Source organism: Pelodiscus sinensis, chromosome 6 (genome assembly GCF_052426305.1).
Source record: "Pelodiscus sinensis isolate ZL-2025 chromosome 6, ASM5242630v1, whole genome shotgun sequence".
Taxonomy (NCBI): domain Eukaryota; kingdom Metazoa; phylum Chordata; order Testudines; family Trionychidae; genus Pelodiscus; species Pelodiscus sinensis.
The window spans coordinates 53399661-53421243 of NC_143057.1; the positions used below are offsets into that span (position 1 = coordinate 53399661).

Here is a 21583-nt window from a genome sequence, read left to right on the forward strand (position 1 = left end):
AGGCAGCCCTCTAATTACTGTTAAATTGAATAAGCCTGAAAACTTCTTGCACAGAGCATTTATATCTATTATATAAGCTTTATTGATACTTATGTTAAAGGTTAACTCTACTCAGTGTTAACTCTGCTCAGTGTATCACATTAAGTATTTAATAAATATTCCATCTGTTTTCATCATTAACTGAGATTTGTTTCGAGTTGCAGTTGTGCATGAGAAACTGCAAAATAAAAATTTCTTTTCTTAGCTTACAAATGTCTGAAGTCGGTTTTTCAATTAGTTCTAAATTCCTTTGATCCTTGATTGTTTTGAAACCTTTCATTCCTCTAATTCAACCATTGGTCAGATTCCAGGAAATATCAAACAAATAAATTAAAATACATGGAAAACACATGTTAAAACAAATGCACATGTAAAAAAGAATCCAATTAATGATACTCATCTCTTCCAGTGCTCTGTAGAAGATTTAAACGTGTAGTAACAAATTGCTTAGCACTTGAAATAGTTGATAAACCCACACTTCGATGAATAGAGCATGTGGTGTCTAAAGTCTGTCAGCTTCAGTTGCTTCTCTCCTGGATTGAACTCTGAAAAGGGACCCTTCTTGATCTCAATCTGTGCATGCACATTTGTGTGTGCAAATCAATTAGTTACACATGCATATTTTTCAGTCACTTTTGCAAACTTTAAGCACCTAAACTGTGCGAACAAATCCATTTGTGCTTTGTCTGCTCATATATCCCTGGGTTTTTAAGCGTGGAAATTCTATATAAGAATTGTATATTTGAGTAAGCTACTCAAATATTACAGGCCATGCTTGTAAAATGTCATATGGAAGTGAGGTATGCAGAACATATTAGTGATTAGACCTCTCCAAATTAAGGGCCTGATCTCATGGTTTCTACACAAAACATCTCTGCTGATGTCAATTGGAGTTTCTGATACACTCATTTTAGCTTCCTTATTTAGAATAATAATAGAAATGTAGCCGTGTTAGTCTGGGGTAGCTGAAGCAAAATGCAGGACTATGTAGCACTTTAAAGACTAACAAGATGGTTTATTAGATGATGAGCTTTCGTGGGCCAGACCCACTTCCTCAGATCAAATAGTGGAAGAAAATAGTCACAACCATGTATACCAAAGGATACAATTAAAAAAATGAACACATATGAAAAGGACAAATCACATTTCAGAACAGAAGGGGGATGAGGGATGGGGGGGGGGGGGGAAAGGAAGGAAGGTAAGTGTCTGTATTAATTATATTAGAGGTGGGGAAAGTTAGATGTCTGTGAGCTAATGGTATTAGAGGTGATAATTGGGGAAGCTATCCTGGTAATGGGTAAGACAGTTGGGGTCTTTGTTCAATATGCCCCCCCAGAGAGTGTCGAATTTTAACATGAAGGATAGTTCAGAGGATTCCCTTTCAAGTGCAGATGTAAAAGGTCTTTGTAGAAGAACGCAGTTGGTGAAGTCGTTGAGACAGTGTCCTTTCTGGTTGAAATGGCAAGAAATAGTTTTTTCTTTGTGATCTTGTCTAATATCTGTTTTGTGGGCATTAATCCTTTGGCGAAGTGTCTGAGATGTTTGTCCAATGTACATAGCTATGTACATTGGACAGACGTCTCAGACATGTCTCAGACACTTTGCCTGTGTGTGTGTGTGTGTGTGTGTGTGTGTGTGTGTGTGAGAAAACATTGTATATTAATACAAATTACCTTCTGAATGTTATTTTTCCAGAATTGTAGCTGTGTGTGGGTATGTAGGCATCACAGAAATGGAAAAATGATTTTGTAGTCTGAGAAGATGGATTCTGAGTCATGAGATCTGAATGCATTAGTCAGAAAGGCTCTGAGATATTCAATGGAAGTTACTATAAAAGTGGATAGTCTCCTCAGTAATGATCATTGTAATATAGTTTACATATAGAATAACATGCTATTCAAAATAAGATGCATTAAAAGACTTACAAATTGCAAAGTCAAAACCTCAAATGTTAGACAGTGAGAGAATGAAGGTTGCATGAAATCTTTAATTCTAGTTCCCTTGTGAATTATGATAGTCTTCTTAATTGTTATATGATCACATGCTGTCCTTGGCATGAAAATCTTCAGCCCTAGCATCTAAGGTTTGGTAAAATAATAAGTAGCTGAAATAGGGAGTTTTTGAAGAGCGCAAAAGGGCAATTGTAGCAAATGTGCACTCAGATGTAGAATGTAATGACAACATTGTGCATAAAAATAATGTACAAAATGCTTCAATTTAAATCTGTGTATGGTCCTAAAATTTTGTAAACCACTACAATTTTTTAAAAAGAGGACATAAATTTCTTGTCTCTTGCTGAATGTGTATATTTGTTACTCTATCCTATAACCAATCTTAGCGATGGCTTTCTGACCAGACAGACCATGTGCAATTCTGATGCTGCTTTGACAATCAATTTTTATAGGAAATTTTGGTTATGATCATGAAATAAAATACCAATGATAAGTAAGTGACAAAAGGATAGAATATAATTTGGCATTGAAGTTCCACACTATAAAAATTCTTACATTTTAAAGACTGAAATATATATGCATAAATAACTTGACTATATAGACACAATAATAGACATCACATGATTAAAAGTGTTGTGTTTTTTTACTTTGTCTGATTTCAAATATTTACTTTTTAAACTGGGTTTGTTGAGTTCCCTAACTTTGAACATTCACAGGGCAAGTTAAGTAACTTTAAATGGGCAGACTGTCTTCATGAAATTGAGATCTGGTTGAGTTTCTTTACTTTTGGATTTGGGGGACAGGCTCTACTTTATCCTTCTTTAAATTAAAAAAGAACAATTGTATTTTTTTTCAAATGAATCAAATAAGGACCTCTTACCTCCTTTACTGATGCCAATTCATCACACATTTATCTACACAAACAAGGTTTGGCTATAAAAATACGGTACTTGCCTTTGTGCATCGTGTCATGTTTTAGGATGGGCTAAAAATAACATTAGAAAGCAGGATATTGCCATAGTGAAAACATCTTGCATTTCAAACATTTGGAATCTATTAACCTTACAATCTCTCTTCCTTGAGAAGGTGTCATGTCAGTTTCCCTAACCTCAGAGTTGTGTTACAAGAGCTGAACTTGTGGCTGGTTAGCAGAGCACTATAAATACCACTTCATACTCTTGGAATTTGTCAGTGTAATTGTTGTAACTTCATATCTCTGCTGTTTGGGTTTTTAAAAATATATCTAGTGCTGATTGATTGTGCTTATGCTAGAAAAGCAATCTTACTCAAGTCAGGCACAGGGATAGTTTTATTATTTTTAAGATACACGTATGCCAATGGAAACTGTTGCACATCAATATATGAGCATATGACTGTTAAAGTATCATAAAAATTAACATTGGAACAGTCAGAGTAAGGAGAAATAAAAATCTAAATTATGTATATCTATTCTAAGTCTGAATAAAAAAACTGGTTTTGCCAGGCATATTCTGAAGTGAGACAGTTAAGAAAATTTGAGTTTAATCTGCCCATTTTTCAACTTTCATGATGTGATCAAAGTCAAATCAGTTAACCTCAAATCAGTATTTGTCTACCTAGTAGTAAGTTAGCTCTGATGTTTTACCTATATAGTGTTGAGATCGCTTAATGAATAATTTGTATAGTTCTTTGAGAACCTTTTATGAAGGGATATAAAGTCAAAGAATATTCTACTACTTCTAAATAAATCTACAAAAGAGTATAACCAGGAATTGGACAGGTGAAATATCATCTCTACTTTTAATCTAAATTTGTCAGAGCAGTGACACCATGAAAATCCATGTACCTGTAGAGTATCAAGAACAAGGGTTATGATTCTGTCCCTGGCCCAAACCTTGTAAGATGTTGTCCTCTGAATTGATTATAAAGATTTACATGGTATTTCCAGGAGAAGACATACCAGCACTCAATATCCAATGGCTGGTTAAGCTATATCCTTGGTTCACAGTATATCATGGAAAATGTCCACAATGTAGAAACAACTTGAGAAATCTAGACCACTAGTGTGTTTCTATAGTTGTAGAGCTATTGGAGATTGTCTAGTATCTTGGTGGTGGTTTAAAAGCTACAATAAGAGCAGTAGAAATAACTGATCCCAGAAATATTCTGGGAAGCCATAAAACTTCATCATAAGCTAATATGCATGGTTTTTCACATCACTTATGTACAATATGGACTGTAGCTTGTATACAATGTGATAAGAAAAAGTACAGTTGTACGGAACAGTATTAGTAGTATGTAGTCTATTAGTAAAACTTGCCTGGTGTTGTGTGTATTATGCAGGCCCTCTGCTTCCATTAAAGTCTCAGGGTACATCTATGCAGCAGGGCTAAAATCAAATTAAACTATGTGATTGACATAGCTAAAGTCGTCAAAATAGCTTAACTTGGCTTTTGGAGCTGTTTACATAGCAGGAAATCTAAGGAAGAACATTCTTCCTTTAGCTTCTCTTTTTCCTTGTGAAATGAGTTACCATGACTTGGAGTAAAAAGTCCTCCAGCTCAACATTATTTCAAAATAAAGGCTTGTTGTTTGGACAAGATCCCACATGCTTGTTCATTGACTTTTAAAAAATCCTTTGATTTGGTGGAACAATATGTAGCTTTAAGTGCTCTCCTTTCACAGGGCATCTCCCTTGTATATGTTAGAATCATACAAAATTCCATGATGGATGCAACTATGGAAATCACACTTTTTGAAGATCCCTTGAATCAGTTAAGTGAGGTGTAAAGCAGGGGTCCATTTGTTCACTGAAGCTGTTTGCCAGCATCCTGGAAAAACATCCTGCAGAAGATCGAAGTGAAAGATGTATTTTTGATTGGCAAGGTCCTTCAGATGTTCCCTTTCTCAGGTGACATCATAATTGTGTTGAAACCCGAAACATGGCCAACTCTCCTCAGTGACATCAGTAAGAATGCTAAGGAGATTGGCCTGACGATCTACACTGGAAAAACAAGATGGATGAAAAAAGCATATTGTTCAGAGTATGCCATGCAGATGGATGGACAGACTGTCAAGCTAGTGGATCAATATGTAGATCTTGAAAAAGCATTGCAGATGGAAAAGGAGTTGGACCAGGAAATTAGTAAGAAGAAGAGGTCGGCCTGGATTGCCTTGTGAGTCTGCACAACATTTTTTGTTGATATCAAACTTTCCACCACTGTGAAAGCCCATCTCTTTAACACCAGTATCCTTCCAGTAATGCTCTATGGCTACACAATCTGGAACACGATGCTTACAGAAAAATTAAAGCTGCAAATTACCGAAAGAGCAATGAAAAGATGCATGGTGGGGGTAGGTAAGCTACAGCATGTTGCTATCAATTATTTGTGCACAAGAAGCATTATCAATGATATCCAAGTTATGTACGATTGGACGTTGTGTGGTCCCTTTATGGAGGATTGATGGAAGGATATGGACAAGAATCACAAAACAGGATGGCATTAGAAAGTTGCTCTCTGCATTGGTGGCAAGACCATTCAGATGAATAAAATTCTGAATCTTCCATGTATCCAAGTAAGTGTAGACATGTTCTTTATTTCAGAATAATGGCAGTTATTCCAAAATAACGCTGCTGTGTAGATGTACCCTCAATGGTTTAGGGATGGGTACGATGTATCTTAACATATCTGGGTTTCTTTGGCTGATCTCAGTAACACATACCTACCTCTACTATAATCCATGATCTCTCGCAACATTTCAGGAAGTACAAACTTGGCTCAGTTGACTCTGGTTTCCTAACTTGTAGATGTCCAGTATCTTTGAAATCTTTCACCACCAGAACAGGTTATTTCTGTTGATTGAGTTCACTTCTTTGAAATGGTTTTAAGTGTAACAACTCGTCCTTCTATCAGTAGTAGTAGTAGTAGTAGCATATGCTTATGATCACAATTTCACTGTTCATTTATTAAGACAATGGAGCAAGTGAGGAAAACTAGTGTATGCCAGTGACAGGAAGAACAATTTCATGGTTAAACTGTGTAAAAATATTTTAGCTGTAGAAATATAATTGGCCTGAGGTAGGTAACATTTTTAAGGTGACCCTAGGTATTAGAAGCATGAATGTCACTAGGGAGATGAACTGAGCATTCACAGTTATCTTTCAAATGATAGTGTAATTCTGCATAAATCTTATAAAAACAATAAAAAGGCCTTGGTTTTAAGTGCCTGTGTTTCCACTTGTTGTTGGGGGGGTGGGGGGGGGGGGAGCCTGTTCTCTACATCTTCATGAAGCCTGAGCATGCATTAAAGTATTCCGTCCATGCTTCATAGACCACACGTATGCTGTAAAATAGAAGGACTTGCCATGCCAACCACGGGAGTTTACCTTGTAGTTTCTCATTTCATGCTGATCTTTCACAGTCAGGCCTAACTTATTTACACTGAATTTAATGACATGCAATACTTCATTTCTGAATAGATGCAAACAGCCAGCAAATTGGAAATACAAGCTAAAGAGATACAGGTGGCTGTTATCACATAAACAGTATTTGGGTCTCTGCAATTACAATTATGACACCCCTGGATGATCTCTGATCCTGCCATATTATGATGTGACAGATGTATATTGCTGTGATTTCTCCAGTGATGCTCATTGTTACTTCCTTGTCAGCTTTAATAACAAAGCAACTGGACAGATTAAATTGAAATGATTTATCCTCTATGAAAGTCAGTCAAAGCTTGCTGTCATAGTAACAGGTTAGGTTTCTGTAACAATGAGGTTATCCTGCATAATAGGTGTGTGCTGCTTGGAACCACATTGTGTCTAGCAGTGTCACTGATACCAATGTGTTCCTGCAAAATGAATTGTATGCAGCTTTTATTTCTGCTCCTCTTTGCCCTCCCTATTCCCTTTTGTATGAATCAAAGATATTATTAAATAATATCTCACTGCTTTCTTACTAGATCCTTAGTTCTGAGGATCTAAACAGAAGTTCATACTAAAGAAAGCTTATGCTACTATGCTCCTCAAATGGCTCATCTTATGGACAAGTGAGTAAGTTATAACTAGTTTGGATTTATTAACTGGGCTATGCAGGGGGACCAGGGCCATCCTTAGGATTTATGGGGTTCTACACAGTATTATTAAATTGATGCTTCTAAGACCAATGACAGGTATGGGTGCATGAGTGATTTTTTTTTGTTTGTTTTAAAGAGATGTGATTTTTTTTTTTTTATCTTCAGAAACACTAATTTTTAAAGCAAACTTTAAACTAAGATCTGTAGACTAACACAGTACATTTAGAAACTGACTGGCTACTTCTAGACTGGCAAATGCTTTTAACGGAAAAGTTTTCCATTTAAAGCATTTGCGGAAAAAGAGCGTCTAGATTGCCATGGACACTTTTCCGCAAAAGTACTTTTTGCGGAAAAACATCTGTGCCAATCTAGACGCACTTTTGTGCAAAAAAGCCCCGATCGCCATTTTTGCAATCGGGGCTTTTTTGCACAAAACAAATCTGAGCTGGCCCTTCTGTGCAAAAGCTTTTGCGCAAAAGGACTTTTGCCTGAACGGGAGCAGCATAGTATATCCGCAAGAAGCGGAAGCTGAAGCAAGAAGCTGATTTCTTACATGAATTTCTGCAAGAACACCGATGATCTCAAGTGGCCAGTGTAGACAGCTGGCAAGTTTTTCCGCAAAAGCAGCTGCTTTTGAGGAAAAACTTGCCAGTCTGGACACAGCCACTATGTATCAGGAGCTGGCAGATGCCTGTTAAATGGCTTCATTATCACTTGAATGGCTCTTGAACAGGTTCAATGTTCTGTTAATAGGTCTGGCAGTCTTTTTCATTTTAAGTTAACGTGGTTCTGCTTTCCCCAGAGGATCTAGAACAGAGGTAGGAAGAGGCAGGTAGGTGGAGAGTAAGACCCAGTGATGCCCCAAGATTTCAGATATCCTATGCAACTTTCTTTGCATGGGTAAGAAATGGAATCTTAAAATTGGGCTGAACTTAATTAAACATTACAAAAATGAATTTTTTTCTGCACTTGAATTTGAACAAATATTTAATTGTACTTGATTTTCACAGAAGATTATTATGATTTGGTAACTTTTTAGGTTTAGTGCCTTTGATATGTAGGAGTGACAATAATAACTACCTCCCTTCCCTTTCCTGTGATTGGTAAAACCTAGAATAGGTGCAGATTAAGCACTTCTCCTATTAGGAGTTGAGTTTAATTTCACAGGTGAGTTGACAAGGGTGGAAGTAGGATTGCACTCTAAAGGAGATCCCCATTTCAGAGTGTTAATCATTCCTTTTTGTTAACCGGCACAGGACAGAATAAGTCTTAGCTTCCATTTTCTGTAAACTAAATACTTACAAAAATTTAAGGTAAAGAGTTGTAGGAGGACAAGGAAAAAAGAACTAAATATATTAATTAGCCTTTTCAGCAATGGCCAGCTTAACTAGAGTGGAAAATTAATCTACTTGTTCAGCACAGTACCTGAGGAAAATACTGCTTTGTTTATATTACTCCCGAAGTAAAACCAGACAGGTAACACTTATGGAACAAGGGTGCTACTGATCACTTTAAAGTAGTGCTAGAATGTAATAACATTTTCACCATGGTGTTCATGTCCAAAGGAACAACTTCGCTCTCAGGATGGCAAGTGGAGGTTCTGGCTTTCAATTTATCAGGTCTAGCATAGACCCGTAAATGGAATGCTGGGGGCAGCTCTGGCCAGAGTGTGTACTCTGTGCAATTGCAAAGAGTATGGGAAGCTGATGGGAGCCTTTGCGTACATTGGCCTCCCACAGTGGAGATGATGCTAAGACAACTGACTCCAGCTACATATTCTACATAGCTGAAGTGGCATACATTAAGCCGTCCTTTTAGGTCTAATATAGCAGTCGAGCTTAAATCTGTCTCACTCTGCTCCACATTCCCCCATGTCACTAAAGAACTTGTACTGTGGCATAGGACAGAGCTGCACCCAAACTCCACAAGGGTTCTTTCTCAGTACTGTGGAAAGCTTTTAAGAAGCAGACACCTTACCTATTGAACACATGCAATTGTATATTCTGCAACCATTGGGATTTGGGAGCAATTGTCTCAAGAATGAAGTCTGAAGTGCAGAAATGAACTGAGTTTGGTGGTGGATACAATAAAGTATCAGGAACAAGAAGCAGCTTATGCTGTATTTGGCCCATCTCCTTTAAAGATATTTTTGTGACTTAATTATTACCACAGAAAGAGGCTTTGGATAGTCTTTCTGAACAGTAGTCTATTGCTTCTATGCTGTGCTTTAGATGTTACTATAACAATCTACTTTCCTTCGCAACATAATGCATTTTTCCAGTTCTAATAACTCTACCTAAAATTCCATAAAAATTGGAAACAGCACCCTTAGGTTACCATATGTCTAAACTGCACATTAATTTTGAAGCTTCGAGAGTAGCCAAGTTAGTCTGTACAGGATAAACTTAAAACAACAAATAGTCTGGTAGAACTTTAAATAGTGCATCAATACACACAATGCACATTGAAATAGCGGTTTGCTATTTTTGAAATAGTGTCCAACCAGTGTGGATGTTCTAACTCGCATTTTAAGGCCACCTGGAACCAGTTATCTCATGTAGCTGCTGTTGAGGCTCTCTGAGGCTCTTGCTTAAAGGAACCCCCCTGTACAGCAATGTCTCAGGCTCTTTCTGTTTGCCTACCTCCTCAAGGGACAGCAAAGCCTTTTCTTCTGCCTGCTGCAGTTGCCCTTGCGTAGACCTTAGCTTGCCAGACATACTGCTGGAGCTGCCTTTGGGCAGTCTACAGCTATTGCAGCTTGTGCTGCAGCTCATGCAGCAATTTCTGCAGGCTGCCTCCATGGCCCTTCAGGAGCCCAACTCCCAGCTCTTCTGGGAGTCCTCTTGGATCTCTGAGGTCATGGCTCATGCAGCTGGGTCCTGCCTGCCCTTCCCTGAACACCTGGCCCCACCACCCCGGCATCTGGACACCAGTGCAAATTGGTGGGACTGGACTGTCATGGAGCAATGGGGAGAACAGCAATAGCTACAGAATTTCAGGATGAGGAAGGACATGTTTCTGGAGCTCTAAGTGATGCACCCCTGCCTTCAGATAATGGATCTCATGTGAGTATCCCTCCTTCTTGAGTAACCATCTCCTTCTTGAGGCTGTCTGCCAGATAGCTACTAATCTGTGGGGAACCAGTTTGGCTTGGGAAGATTGACCATTGGGGCCCTGGTAATGCAGGTATGGCATTCTTGGGCTATTGTTCCAAGGGGGGGGGGACTGCAGGAAAGGGGTTTCCTAGGGAAACGGGCTGGGGAGTGGTGTTGCAAGCTCTCTTCCCAAAGGTTTCATTTCTGCCCTCAAAAAGCCCTGCCCAGATGGGGGGGGGGGGGGGGAAAGAAGAGTGGAGGAGTTGCTCCTGGTGAGTGGGGGGTGGGAGAACTTCCAGGGGCTCTGGCACCGCTATGTAGCTATGTATATTTGCCTATTTCTGCAGGTGGTGCAGGTCATTAACACCATAATGCTGAGCAGCGTCATCCACCTCTGTGACATAGACACCATCACCAGGTTTGCCAACATGGGCTCCCTCCCCTCACAGCTGGTCTGACTGGAGAATAAAGAGAGCTGGTCAGTCATCACAGGGGACACCATGTCTGAAGCCTACCCCTCATCTGTGAGTCCAGAGTGACTGTTCTCACCTCAGTTGAAGGTGAAGTGCTTGGAGCAAGGTGTGCTCTTGCCAGTGGGCCCATTTCTACAGAGGCCCAGATGTTCCTGGGAATGTGTGATGCCCCGAGAGTGTGGGTATGTGCGGGACTGCTGGGTGAGTGTCTGTCCCCAGCCTCCTTCTAGAGGCGGTTTGTGGAAGGAGAGTGACCTACCCTGAGGTCATGAGCGTGGCAGGCCTGTCCAGACGCCCTGTGACCAATAGCACAAGGGTTCTCTATGGCAGCCTCCTGGAGCTGTGTGGCCAGGAGCAGTGCAACACATGCATAGGCTGCTGTGTGATCCCCAGACCTCAAGGGCTGAATGAGGAGTGCCCAGCTACCCTCGCTACATACCCCCTCCACCTCATGAGTGAAGGGAATGTGACGGCACTCACATGATGTTCCTTCTCTGTCTTTGGGATGATGCCTGGGACATGTTCACTGGGAGGGGTACTGGCTCCAGGTTCAGGAGGTTGCAGGTGCTGGCTCCACCTTCTCCTCCTCATCTCTCTTCCCCGGTGAGGAGAACAACGTGTGTCTTGAACCCAGAGTCAACAACAGCTGTTATTCTGAAATAACTGTGCTGTGTAGACATGCCCATAATGTATAATGGCATAAGAGCAATGTTGTCGTTCAATATCCAAGCTGACGTGAAGAAAGGAGCAATAATATTTGATAACCTTATTTGCAAAAAGAATGGAAAGCCATTCTGGGTTTGTAGTGGTCAGTAGCATTTCTTCACTGCATTACATAACTCTATTGAGCTAGAGAATATATTTTACTCTAATTTCTTTTCTGTAGTACCATCAGTTTCTAAACTAAACTGCACATGGAGTGTGCAAAAAAGTCTGTCTTACTTTTCTGGGTGCAGTAAACAGATTTGTACTGAATTTTGGTCTTCAAATGATGTGCACATATGGATTAGCTTTAATATATTCATGTAGTTAGAATTAAGTTAGAGGCTTACTGAGCAATATATTAAACATTGTATTGGTGCTGTTAAGCAGCTAATCTGTAAATACATTTTCCAATCACATGGGATTTTTATGACTACAATAAGTTGCTTCACCAAATCTAAATTCAAGGTATATGGTGACTCCCAAATTTACAACCTATTTGGTTCCTGGAGAACCGTTGTAAGTTGGGCAGTCGTAAGTTAAACCCTTATTGCCCATAGGGGCAATGTTAGGAATGGAAGTTCCATTCCTGGACCACTTTGCCTTTTGAGAGTTGTAGTCTCCTGGAGCCAGTGGGATGAACGTCACCAGAGGCAACTGTGGGCTGTGCCGGGAGGTAGGTGGCCCCATAGCGCGGTACGAACGGCACACAGAGATGGCCGGGGGCTGTGCTGGGTGGTAGATGACCCTGCGGCTCCTGGAGCAAGGCGGCCATAAATGCTGGGGATCGCAGGTCGGGTGGTCATAAGTCGGGGGTTGTCTGTACTTTGGAAGCTAGATAAAAAAGGCTAGCTACTATATTTAGTGCATGGCAAAAAGCTGCAACTTCTTATGGGAAATAATGTTGTCTAATAGTTTATTTTAAAGGTCATAGTACAGTCATTCTGGTGTGTTTCTAATAAATGTGCTGAACCAGGTGGCTTTCTATAGAAGAGCACCTCTTTCTCCTCAAGAATGAGTGCTCATTATGCATGTTAGAAGGTAATACAAGCAGGCTGTACCAATAAGAAATCCATTAATTTTTAAAGTGTCTATGATAAATGTTATGTTTCTTTGGGAATTAGACCTACTCTACAACTCATTCTCAGTAATTGGACTTCTTATTCATCCCCCACTGTGTTGAAAATGTATACCATAATGACTAATTTAATTTTTTCTCTTAGGTTTAGTGAACGAGACAGTTTATGCTGGAAAGGGACCAGCTGGTTAATATTCATGCAGTGTAGACCAATACAAATCATTAGGTAACTTTGGTACAGAATATTCTGCATGAATTTTTTACCTAATCATGTCTTGAAGACTTGCAGTTGATATTTTAGCTAAATTATGTAAAATTTTATATTGTGCCTACTCAGAGTAAATTTATGAGAAAATTATTTGTGCTACTTGTAGCTAATCAGGATAAAAACTTCAGTTGCTCTGCATATTTTTGCAGACAAAGTCATATCCGAGTACTCACAAAAAAAGTGTATTAACACAAGTTGGCTAACCAAGCTGTCCACACCCAAGTGCCTTTTTCCTTCTGAATTCATTTTTGAAATGTGATAATACTTGCTTAGAAATTGTATGTATGCAAAACTAAAGGTCATACTAAGATATATCCTTTTTTTCACGTAAGTCAATTGAGTTATATAGATTGATCTGATTCCTGGCTTGTAGTCTTTGAAGTATATACGTTTAGTCATAAACTGACTCTTTATATGCACAGATTAGACAAATCAACCTCCTGAAGTCAGTTAAATTAACATTATCAGTTTTGCTATCCTTACACCGAGTAACAGTTTACTTCTTGCAGGTATGTTTACATGAATAAGACTCGCAGAAAACTATTTGATATAAATCAATCTTTTTTCCATGAAGTAGTCACTCTTGTTCGATTCTAGAACTTTTTTAAATTTAAAAATCTATATTGTTAGGTTTCAATCTTAAAATTTTGACTCTCATTGGTAACAATTTCATGAATATTCTCATAAATGAGCCCTGTCTTGGATTTCGTTATCTAGTCTGTAACAAGAGCTTTCTGTAGCATGCATTAATATAGCAATTCTTGCCTGACCTCTCAAAACATTTTGCAAAGATAGGCAAATAGTAGGCTATGCCTCAGTTTGCCTTTTCCAGCCTCCAAGTCAGTAGCAATATCTGGAAGAAAACCACTACCTCTTAGATCTTAACCTTATGCTCAGTCACATGAGCAATAATACCCTTATTTATGAGAATATGGCCTACTTGAATACTTCAATTTGTCCACTGTGAAGGTGTATAAAAGCTAAAGTTCTCTGAGCCACTGAATAATTATATGTTGATGAGATCATGGTATCTTTGTGACTTTTTCCCTTCTGTTTTTCCACAGAAATTCTGTTAGCTCTTTGGAAAGCTCTCCTAGAAAACTTTGTCGAAAAGGATAAGTTCCAAGGAGCTTAGGTTTCAACAAATGTGCATTTTTCTCATTTTTAAAAAAGTCTAATAAATTCTTGACCAGCTCCAGTGTTCTCTTGTTTTGATTATTGCCTGTAAACATCGATGAAATTATTTCCATTGGCTTGTCTCAATTGTTTTACCTAGAATGATCTATGAAAGTCATCTGTGTGAACCTCACCCTGCCCCTCACCTATTTTCCTTATTTCTTTTTGATCTGGTTGTTGTTGATGTAATTTTTCTCTTGTATCAAGAGATTTTATATCACAAAAGTTTGTTGGTTAATGTAAAAATACAAGACTAGACTTTTTATTCTAAAATGTATTCTAAAATTTTTCTTGTAATTAGTCATGTGCAGCTTAAAATAGCGATCTCTGTAGGCAATTTGAAGTGGTACATATTTCACGCAAATGGCAAAGTGGTAATAAATTCTCAGATTTTTGTCACTTTACAAAGAACTGCAATCACTTATCCTATGTCTGTTTTATAGATCATGAGGAGAACATATGAAAACATAATAGCCAGACGATCTCAGGATACAATAACCCTTCAGATGTTTTGAGACCTATCAAAATACATTTCTGTTTGACAAACAGTAAATGTTAATTTTTTTTAGCTCTTTTTATAAACACAGGAATGATCTATAAAGGGAATGCTGTTGCCCCAGCAAACGCACACTTGAATAATTCAAACCCAATTAATGATGATTTATATAAAATACTTTTTGAATATATTTGATTCAGTGACAACTGATTAACAGGTTTTCAGATTCAGCTGTTGAGAAGATTCCACCTTTCTTTTAACATAACAGCATTGATTTTTTTTTTACCAACACAAATTTAAAAACCTCCTCACCTGCAGTATAGCAGGCATACCGCATTTCTATTCTAGCACATACAAAATGCTTTAAGCACATATTCTGAGCTTTTTAGTAGCTGATAAAGTTAGTGGGTACAGCTGTTTGCAGTAGCCACATTTTATTACAGATTAAGTTTTCATTTTTAATTCAAACTAGAAGCATGTGTATTCTTTTAAAAGGATGATTATTCTCTCCCATTCTTATTTTTATATTATCACCAAATTAGATAGTAAGGCACTCATTTGCAATCTTAATCACAATGTACTTTGGGATGTGAGGAGGGGGGAAAGAGACAAATCTGTCAGTTGATTTTTAGTTAGCCTCCAAAATGAAGCAAGTTGTGTAAATTACTTAGAGCTCTGTTTCTGGCATGAGGCCATTGTGACTTCATCCCAATCAATGTTTTTTATGCTGCATATAATTGATGGAAATATCAGTTCCCCTGGAGAGAGCTACAAAACAGATGCCAATGTTCAGAGGGTGAAGAGAGATCTATAGAAAACATCAGAACCCACCAGACATCACCAACTCCTGCCCCTCCTGGAGAATATCTACTTAACTCTCACGGGCAGAGACCAACATCTTTCTCCCTTCAGACCAGGTTTGCACTGCACTGTGATTTCCCTAACAGGTCTGAACAATGTCCAGCACTTACAGTTAATCTTTCTCCAGTTACTCATGAGCCTTCACCAAGCAAAATACTTTTGCCCTAAGAATGAACATGTTACTGAGGCAACATAATCCTACCAAATGCTTACCAAGGGGATCACATCAGTCTTATACCTTTTTTTTTTTTTTTTTTTTTTGTGGTGAAGGTTCTCCCCTTAGAAAATAGATCCTGTCAGTTTTATGATTTTAAAAAGGGACCTGTATCCATTTAAACTTAGTCTTTTTTTTTATACCAAGAATCCTTTTGATCTGTTATCTGGAAAACTTAGTTTGAGCCAGTAAATATAAGCTGCCCTAAGAGGGAGAGCCCTCTGAAGCTGTGTACATTTTGAGTGACTAGCCTAAACCTCTCAACTCCAGTAGGAGCTGTGGTGACCCTCCTGCACTCAGTGGCACGTATTCCTCAGTCTTCAATGAAACCAACCATTCATAAACTTAATAAAATATTGGTCCTCCCCCCAAAGATAACGCTCACAATTACAATATGTCCCAACATGTAGTGAGTCACTCCCATGTATTTTAGGTGGTATTGTCACTTACTTTGCAGACCTGCTACAACAGTGAAATATTTTTTAGATAAATGATCTCTTTTTTATTCTTTTGTTGGCACTCTCTAAAGACCTCTTAATCTATGTAATAGCATGTCTCCTTTGCTGATACGCACAATCAGGACTGCAACAATTTCTTGACAGCAAGTTTCAGCTTCCATAGCAACACATCTGTAGTCTGGACAGCAAGTATTCTGAGTTAGCTCTGCCTCTGGATGCGTTTGCTGCTTTATGGTATTGGTTAATTAACTGCTGGCCATCTTTACAAGGAGCAGCTCTAAAATTTCAAGCCATCAAAGGCCTTTTCACTGATCTACCTCCGTGTCCCCTTCCCCACCCCCCGGCCTTGAAGGTATAGGTTGTCCACAGACAGCAGTAGTTTCTCCCTAGGTACTGATATGCGCTGATGGATAATAATTTGGGCAGCAATACAAATCCACCTAGAGTCTTGGATGTTCTAGTTTGGAATGAAAAATGTCTCCCTTATGCCAAATGAACTTCACAATCTGTAGTGTGTATCTATCAGGAAGAGGGAGGATTATGATGAGCGAGGTGCTCCAGGAACAAATTTGTATGATATGAAGTGGCTAATGGAATCAGCCAATCTAAGAAGAACCTATGCAATGGGTACCCATATCTGAAGAAAACTATTCTAACTTCCCAGAGAAGAATTCTCCATAGAACACACCCCAGAAGAGAGGACAGGCTCACATTTGGACTTTGACAATTCAAAACTTTGTGGTCAGCTATGAATAGAGGTGATTTGAAACTTGAAATTTCTCTTTTGCAAGAAATTGTGACAATTTGAAGTAGCAATAGGGTTGTAAACAAGACTACAAGTAATTCCTCTGCTCTACCCTGCACCAACTACACCTCACTTGTAGTATTATGACCAGTTCTGGGTGCCACACTTCAGGAAAGATGTGACCAAACTGGAAAGAAAAAATCCAGAGAAGAGCAACAAAAATTAATAAAGATCTAGGAAGGTACTTTTTAAAGGCAGATGCGTCAGTAATGACAACCTGCCTTTGTACTTCTCCTCCCACAGAGACTTACATATGATCTAGCTGTGGCTTATAGCACTTAACAATTCTCTAAATCTGGTCATTTTTTTACGCATCATTTACATGGCCTGTATCACTAATTTACAGAGGCACTCAAAGCAGGTGTAGTAGTCTGACCCAAAGTGCTGGCTTGAGTGATCTTTGAACATTCAGAATGTTTGTTAGAGACACAAAGGCGTCAATCACCATGCAACACACTCCAGTCCAGGCTGTTGGGGGAGTAGCCAAGCAGCTGCTGCTTCTGATTGAAGTAGGTGAATAATTAAAACTGATTCCCTCTCCACTAGTATTATCAAGGTTCCATTCAATCTTGCATACAATATAGTGGTTCCCTGTCACTTATATCCCTAAATGCACTACTTTGCAGAAAACATACTGCTTGTAAGATTAAAAACTGATGTCAGAGAAAGGTGATATTTGATGCATGAATAATAGGAAAAAACAAAGCTGGTAATTGGAAGAGTTTTGTGAAGGGGGTAGAGAAGAAGAGGTGGCTTGGGTGCTGGTGTGGCCTAGGACAGAGCATTTGCCTGGAGAGGGCCCGGTGGTGGGTTCAAGTCCTGCCTCTATCCTTCCCTGGGTGGGGTGGGATGGGATGGAATAGAATAATCAATACCCAGACTGCCCTGGTGGAAGGCAGGTGAAGTGATGCCCTGAAGGTAAATTTGGACCTGACCTTGTTTGTTGGATACCTTACCTGGCTCTAAATCTTATGAGGCTTTCTCATGACTTCAGGTGAAGTAAACCTCAAATGTATGGATCAAAACCATAAAACACACTGCTTAGCATATACCTGAAGCTTCTAATTAACAGGAGAAACAAATTCCTAACTTTAAAAATGTTATCTGTTAATACATCCGTCACATGCACAAAAACATATTACATTATTGTGGGGGCTTGCCCTCCTTCAAAATCATTCTTGGTTGAAAGAAGAATCAACAAACATATTAGATACTGTAAATAAACCACTACACTATTCCTAGAATGCCTTTTAGGGAAAAATTATTGTTCTATCAAAATGGGACTCTTCCAGAACTATCATCAAATATATAATCAGGAACAAAACTGTGATTTTTTTTTCTCCCTTCCCCCTCATCCTCCCAGCTTTCTAAACCTTGATGAAAGACATCAATAACTGCTGTGGAGTGCTTGACTTGTATTGTCAAAATAACCGGTGTTCTTTGCGGATGTTAAAAATGCAGTTTTATCCGGTGACTGATTTGAGTCAATCATGAGTCATAGCCATTTTATTTACAGGGATATATTTACTGATACCTCTTTTTTGCATCTGATACTTTGGAAGGGTCTGGTGCCTCTGAGTTTGCTTCTAACTCCCCACAGAATTCTCCTCAGACCAGGACACAACAATTCAGAGCATCAGACCCTGCTGGAACAACAGATGTAAAACTAGCAGACTTACCTCCACTCTTTCAATGATCAACACTTCTTTCAAGAGCCATGGGCTCTATACATATCTTTCCCAACATCCAGTGCAGCATCTGTCCTAATAACTATGGCTGTGTCCAGACTCAGGTTTTTTTTTTTTAAAAAGTAGCCTTTTTTCGAAAAAACGTCACCTGCGTCTAGACTGCAGCCGCGGTCTTTTGAAGTTAAATCGAAAGAACGCCACTTTTCTTTCGACGGCGGTAAACCTAATTACACGAGGAAGAACTCCTTTTTTTGAAAGTGCTCTTTCGAAAAAAGGCGTTCTTGAAGGCAAACGGGTTTTTCAAAAGAGCATCCAGACTGCCTGGGTGCGTGCTGTCTTTCGAAAAAGCGGCTTGCTTTTTCCAAAGCTGCGCTTGCAGTCTAGATGCTCTTTTTTCAAAAGAGGCTTTTTCAAAAGTATCTTTTTCCAAAGTATCTTTCGAAAAAGGCTTGCAGTCTAGACATAGCCTCAGTGGGTGAAACAAGTCTGTACTCTCAAAAGTACCCTTACAGAAAGATGACCCAAGACCCAACCACCATGTCACCTGTGAGTGCATACTTTTTCATAAAGTGATCACTCTATTTGACCTCTGAGTTCTGATCCTCTAAGGAAACATGCTTAACATATTGAGCATAGAACCTTAAACTCATAACTTTGCCAGTCACTAAAATACTTGGACTGAATAGGACACTCAATTTATGGTTTATTACAAAAATGAGTTGTTGATGCCCTTTGCCTTGAATGAAGCCTAAAAAATGAGTGGTCCTGTTGCACTTTTAAAAACTAAAACCTTAGTCTGTAAGGTGTTACAGGACCACCCCTTTAAAGTTTTTTAAAGTTACAGATTTACCACAGCTACCCCTCTGAGACTTTTGCCTTGAATTATCCCTTTTTGTACTAAACAAACACGCTTGTAGTTATGTTTCACCTTATATTTAGCTGTGACAGAAGATTTCCCAGACCCAAAACAAAGATCTATAATCTTTAAGTGTGTGTGTGTGTGTGTGTGTGTGTGTGTGTGTGTGTGTGTGTAGTTAAAAAAAACAAACAAACCCCATGTCCAATAAGAAAGCACACCTGACCCACCTTGTCTGTCCTAGGACATAATTATAGAAATTGATTTGTATGCGTATTTACAGGCGTTTTCTTTTTGTATATTATCCAATCTTTATTTTTACCTTGGATTCAAATAACGGCATATTATAATTTTTTTGTAGCAATAAAGCATATGTGCCTTTTCTGCTGTGTGCAAAACCTTCATTTGCTTTCACAAGTTCAGTCTTAAAGCACTTCACTTTTGTCTTTTGCCAGCATGGAAAGTTCCCTGCGGGTCCCATTTCAAATGTGGCACGGATTGCAAGACATTGTTAAACTGTTTTCAGATAGCAGATGCTCATAAATTAAAGCTATTTCTATCCCTCTCACTGGACTTAAGAGCTGAATTGTGTAATGGTTCAAGGTTTTGAAAAAATGGGCTTCTTACCATGAAAGATCCTAGGTGTCAGAGGCTGTATGGTTCTGTGAAATTTGGTCCATGATCACTTTAAAAAAATGTTTTTGTACAGTTCTGAAAGCAGAATACAAGGTGGGTTTTTTGTTTAACTAAAACAAACTACTGATGTCTCAGACACTAGACACCATTTTGTTCTAAGTATGTCGTAGTTGTCTGATAAAGTAGAAAAACAAGCATGTTACTGACTGATAAACAGAACAAAGACTGATGGGAGACTATATTGGCCTGATTCTTATGGGCAAAATGACACACTTGTGGTGGAATTTCATAATGCTTGGGTATCTTCATAAATTAAGGTGTATGAACTTGAAATGTACGGGGTTGACATTTTATTCTTGACTTAAAGAGATGGACTTTGCACAGCTTTATGTTCATGTATGTTCACTTTTTAAATGTTTTTTAAATTTATTGTACACGTCTGACTTTCTAACTTACTGACAGATCAATTTGATAAAAGAGGAAAACATGTACTTGTGATCAAATAAATGTGCTGTTACAGGTTCTTTTTATTCACCCAGATCTCATTATGTGCAAATAGAAAAATCCTGTCCTAGTAGAGAATCCCAGAAGCCATTTAATTCTTACCCATAGCATTTTGAATCCTTCAGTTGCCTTGTGAAGCTTAATGGTCCATTGACACCCAGGCAATGAAAATACTTGGCAAATGAGACCGTACTGACCCCTTCTTACCTTTAACGTTATCTTCTGCTTTTATGGAGCTCTTCCCTCTAAAGCTATTCTTTCAAAACATTTTTAATCCACTCAGCAAGAACCAGAACAACCTTTTTTGAGTCTTGTTCTAGACTACTGGTTAGTATATCTATTAGGAGATGTTTTAAAATTGCTAGCCAAATTGGTGTGTAAAAGAGTCCTCAAAGTGATCTAAGAACTCCTGACAATGATCCAATATGCAGTCTTGGATGCATTACTAACTAAGCTCAGAGTATGATTATACTCTAGAGCAGTGTTTCCCAACTTTATTTGGCCACGGAACCCTTTTAAACTCTAAAGAATTTTGCAGAACCCCTAATAACAGTCTTATTTATGGAGCTGAAAAAGTAGACCACAAATAAGTAAGGATAATAAACAAATGCTAAACAAGATCCATGATATATAAATTAATCTGTCATAGTCAATTTATATTTGTCATGGTTAAATTTTTAAATTCAAGAAATCATGTGACTATACTGCGGTAAAGTATTTGCGAGAGCATTGCCTGCGTACTCCCATACAAGCAACTGGCTTGACAGCTAAAGCTTCAACTTTGTCCAATGTGACACTAGCATATACGTATTCAGTCACCCATGTGACCCACGTTCCCTGAGAGCGAATACAGGGATTTACAGTGGCATATAAAAGGCTGTGCGCACAGCGCTGAGTAGTAACATTATCGTCCCCACTCTCTGGCTAAGCTGGCATTACACAGGGACACTTATTGTGGCAAACACAAATGAAAATTGTTTTCAATAAAATTCATAAAGGCTTAAATTATTTTATCATAAAACGTTATTGTAATGGAACTTTCTCATGGAACCCTTATTGTCACTTTGCAGAACCTCATTTGGGAAACACCGCTCTAAAGAGCAGCTCAACAGCAAATCTGATAGATGTATTGGCTTTCCCCTGGAATAAGAGGTAAGGATAGGACTGAATAGTAGTGAAAACTGTATACTTATTGGGAGTTTTTATAGACTGACTTGTTACTGC

At 38.6% G+C, this 21583-nt stretch overlaps 1 long non-coding RNA gene across 1 annotated transcript in view; it reads left to right on the forward strand.

Moving 5' to 3' along the window:
* Window positions 1-21583, forward strand: part of LOC142829868 (uncharacterized) — a 70669-nt gene that overhangs the window by 28729 nt on the left and 20357 nt on the right. The window contains exon 2 of the long non-coding RNA XR_012904746.2: window positions 21430-21511. This is a non-coding gene — a long non-coding RNA (uncharacterized LOC142829868). The remainder of the gene's footprint in view (window positions 1-21429; window positions 21512-21583) is intronic.